Source organism: Micrasema longulum, unplaced genomic scaffold (genome assembly GCF_059751315.1).
Source record: "Micrasema longulum isolate JH-2025_06_02 unplaced genomic scaffold, ASM5975131v1 h1tg000774l, whole genome shotgun sequence".
Classification (NCBI taxonomy): domain Eukaryota; kingdom Metazoa; phylum Arthropoda; class Insecta; order Trichoptera; family Brachycentridae; genus Micrasema; species Micrasema longulum.
The window spans coordinates 451915-457130 of record NW_028277968.1 but is presented as its reverse complement, the minus strand read 5'-3'; positions in this window follow the sequence as shown (position 1 = coordinate 457130).

Genomic DNA, 5216 nt, shown 5'->3' with positions numbered 1-5216 from the left:
ATAATAAAACCGGGCTGTAGGCCTGTGGCTAGAGTCACGGACTCACAGATCAGAGTTCCGAGGTTTGATTCCCATTTTCTAATAATGAGTTAAAAAACTGTTGATTAAAACTCACTAAAAATGGCCTGTAAAATTCAAATATTTGCGTAAATCATAAAAACGCAATTTTTTTTTTACATAATCAAAAAAATATTGTCATATATTTCTAGATATTATTTATTTGGTAATAAACGCATTTTGTGAATATTATTACTTTTTAAACAACTTAATTAATATATTTGTCTAAAGTAACACCTCATTACAATGACGTCAGATGTTGCTGTTTTAATTGAAACTACTGATTAGAATTATTGTAATACTCAATTTGTTATTTTAATTATTGTATTTCTTATTTTTTACGATTAATTTAGCTGGATACCAGATACTGAATATCTGGCAAGGCTTTCAGCTGAGCACAAAATATCCGGCACTTTAATGTCACAACTTGTCACTGGTTGATGAAATCACTCTAGCTTTGACAAAATAACACTAGATAAAATTAGAACTAAACAATAGCGTGTAAGTGCGGACCTTTCTTTGGAGCAGGCGTTATGTACGATAAAAGAGGCAAACGTTTACTGACAACAAATACTGAAAGATGTATTTACTTATCACAAACACATAAAACCAAATTTCATTTAATTTGGCAAAATAGTGTTATTAACAATAAACTAATTTGTAATCAAAATAACGATCTTTTCACTCAATTAATTATCCGGTATCCAGCCGTAAAGCATAAAGTAATCCTGCCGGATACTAAAAACAAGACCAGATTCCAGATAGTAATAAGAAATGTTTTTCATTTCGCATTAAAGCGTTTAAATTGTCAATTATTATAACAATAAATAAACACATATACATGGATAAATGTATGAAAGAATTGAAAAGTATGGATGTGGGAGCGAAAATGAGTAATCTAACTGTCAGTTGCCTTCTGTACGCCGATGACGCAGTCCTCCTAGCTGACAGCGAAGAGGAACTGCAATCCTTGGTTACAAAGGTTTACGAAGTGTGCAAGGAGAGTGATTTGCTAATGAATGTGCAAAAGTCGAACGTCATGGTCTTTGAAAGAAATGTAACTATGACTGAATGTAAGATTGTAGTAAATGGAGATAGTTTGAAACAGGTCGAAGAATTTGTATATCTGGGTAGTATGTTTACTAGAGATGGAAATATAGACAAGGATATTGAAAGGAGGGTTAGTGCCGGTAACAGAGTTAATGGTGCCTTAAAGTCTGTCGTAGCAAATAAGTGTCTATCGCAAGAGGCTAAATTAGCAGTTCATAATGGAGTTCTGGTACCAACCCTAATGTATGGAAGCGAAGCATGGAGTTGGAAAAAAAGGGACGAAAGTAGACTGAATGCTTTTGAAATGCGATCCCTCAGGCGAATGTGCGGAAAAACATGTCGAAATTAGAGCAGAATGCAAGGCTGAGTTAAACATTATCGACAAAATTAAGAAAGGTTCTTTTGCGATGGTTCGGTCATATGGAGCGAATGAATGATGAAAGAACGGCTAAAAAGATTTATGATGCGAATGTGTCTGGTTGTAGAAGTCGAGGAAGGCCGAGAAAGACATGGCATGATCAAGTACAACAAATTCTTGAAAGTGGTCATGTGAAAAGTCGGAATAATCGACGTGCGTGCATGAGAAGATGTATGAATGTGAAGGAAGCAAAGGAAGTGTGCCAGGACAGAGTGGTGTGGCGTTCTATCCTCTCTGCCTACCCCTCTGGGGAAATGGCGTGATGGTTTGTTAGTTTAGTTAGTTATAAATAAACACGCTAGGTAAGTGCAAATTTTACACGGTAAAACAATGTAAGTAGGTACCTATAACTTGATTAAGCATATAACATATAGCATTCAGCATATTTACATAACCGTAGCCACAGCGTTAAAATGTCAAATTTCTTTTTAGATCGCATTGATCTTACCGCCGGTGTGCCACAGAGGCGGTACTTTCTCCACTTTTATTTTCCCTTTTTATCAATCCAATAACCCAAAACCTCCCCTATTCGTACCATTTATATGCTGATGATTTGCAACTATATATTCACTTTGAACCCGGTGACATTGATGAAGCACACAAAGTAATGTCACATGCACTCGAGTATATTTCTTCATGGACCAAAAATAATGGACTTCTCATAAATCAGACGAAAACCCAAATTGTACTTCTTGGTAGTCAAAAAATATGAATATTTAAAATATGACAGAATTTCTTGCCAATCAATGTTTGGCAAACATTAGTCCAGAGCTTACTTCTCCCACTACTTGATTATTCAGATGCCTGTCACCTAACTGCTTGATAAGTTAGTACTATTGCAGAATGTTTGTATGGGTTATATATAATCTTCGCAAATTCGACCACATAACCGAACACCGCGCGCAGCTTCACTGGTTCAGTATCAGGCATAGAATAAGCATTCCCATTCCATCACTTCTTTACAATATTTTGAATAATCCCACTTCGCCTATTTACATGAAAGAGCTCTTTCAACCTCTATCACAACATGGACTATATCTTCGATCTAATAACAAGAGAACCCTTTTAATACCCCTTCACAGCTCTAATTTTCTTGCCTCATCTTTTACAATAGTAGCTGCTCTATTATGGAATAATCTACCCACTAATGTTAGAGACGCCCCTTCTTTGTTAACATTTAAATCTACATTAAAATGTCACTTTCTAAATGTTTGAGTTGTTCCTTTCTCCTTCTTTTTTTTTATCCTATCACCTCTCCTCTCTTCTCTTCATAGTATAGTGTAAATTTTTTCGTTGATTTTTGTTTTGTATTTTTATATAAAATTATATTCTGTTAAAACATGACTATGTACTTGTAATTTTCTCAAACTGAACGGTTTGGGTAGGTAGGAAGAAATTGCCTCAAGGCAATATGCCCGCCCTTATATGTGTATAAAGTGTATATGTATATAAAGTGTACAATAAATAAATCAATAAACATTAAAAAGATTACGCACTTTAAAACCGTTCAAAAAGTATGAGCCAACTAAAGTGCATGTCTTTCCTAACTAACTAACTAGCTAACCATCACGCCATTTCCTCAGAGGGGTAGGCAGAGAGGATAGAACGCCACACCACTCTGTCCTGGCACACTTCCTTTGCTTCCTTCACATTCATACATCTTCTCATGCACGCACGTCGATTATTCCGACTTTTCACATGACCACTTTCAAGAATTTGTTGTACTTGATCATGCCATGTCTTTCTCGGCCTTCCTCGACTTCTACAACCAGACACATTCGCATCATAAATCTTTTTAGCCGTCCTTTCATCATTCATTCGCTCCACATGACCGAACCATCGCAAAAGAACCTTTCTTAATTTTGTCGATAATGCTTAACTCAGCCTTGCATTCTGCTCTAATTTCGACATTAGGGCACCTATCATACATTGTTTTTCCGCACATTCGCCTGAGGGATCGCATTTCAACAGCATTTAGTCTACTTTCGTCCTTTTTTTTCCAACTCCATGCTTCGCTTCCATACATTAGGGTTGGTACCAGAACTCCATTATGAACTGCTAATTTAGCCTCTTGCGATAGACACTTATTTGCTACGACAGACTTTAAGGCACCATTAACTCTGTCTAACTCATGTCTAACTCATGTCTTTCCTAATTTTGTTTAAATGTTGAAACATGCCTTGTATATTTTAAATCGTTTATGAGTATATATGTTACTTTACAATACCAATTTACTGTAATATATTTTAATAAAATTAAAAATAAATAAATGAAAATGAGATGCAACGTAATTCAAAATGGAACAGTGATTTGGGGACGTCGTTTACTGTGAAATTGACGTTGGTGGCACAGTGACCGACCATGCAATAAGGAGATAGCTTACAAAAGAAATTATATTGGCTCATGTATGTAAATAGGATCGTGTGATGGGCATAACAATGTACCTCCTAACTTCAGCAATTAGGAAATTATCACACGGCTTAGTAACTCAGAAAATTGCCATCAGGATCTAAACTCCCGAGAACAATTATAAATGTTGTTCAAATGTATAATTTGTATTTATGAATATACCTTTTAATTTCATTTAGTTGTTCACGACACACATACAATTTTATATGGGTACATAAAAACTGCTAACGTTGGTATCAACTTTTTTTAAAACGCAATATACTCGAATGTATATTTGTTTATTGAGATTCGTATTGAAAATAAATATTCATATTCAGCTATACTGTACTTTACGTTACGTAATTTTCTTGGTTTGCGAATATTTTACAGAATTAAATATTGTTTTTAGACTCCTACTCGCTCCCTTTGCTATGATAATACATGAATATTGACATTTCGACGAATTCAAAACCCAATATTGGATCATTACTGAATTTCTGAATTCCCGATTCCATTATTCATACCGGATATTGAATATATCAAAAACAAATTTTATGTAAAAAAAACATTTATTTTCAGTTTACTGTTTCGTAATATTATAGAGTATCAAATTTTTAATCCTAATTACAATTAAATATCAAAATGTAAGTTTAGATATACAATTGTAAAGCGCCCTTGAGGTGTTTTTTTACAAAAATGGCGCTATATAAATCAGCCAAATATTATTATTATTATTTTTAAACAAATACGGGAACATTTTCTGCCAATCAATTTTTTCTCCCATAGGTATTTCAATATTTTAATCCCTTACTTATTTAAAACAAACTAAACTTAATCTTTGATAGTACAAGTATTAAATTCTAAATCATTCAATTAATGGCCGCTTTTGTGATTACCACATATAATTAAATAAATGCTTGCTTTCGTAAAGACTACGAATTTCAAGTTTCCTCTTGTTTTTAAATGAAAATAATCGTCAGTTTGATTGACTAGCCAATTAATAAAGTTGTAAGAAAAAAAATAAAAAATTATTTTAATTTCATAAAATCAATAGTTTGATAATAGATAACCTCCAAAATAGTATTGCCAAAATGGCCAAGTGATTGGCTTCTTAAAATAGGAGTTGAAATTGGTATAAAATCATGTTTTTTTTATAATATTTTTATTATTTTACTGTTATTTTTTGTTTACTACTTTTTATGTGTGATTGTATTTACATGTCCCTCAAGGTGTCATTATTATAAGATGTTTTTTACTTAAACGAGTATGTTTGTTTGTGTTTTTTGAATATTAAAATAAAAAC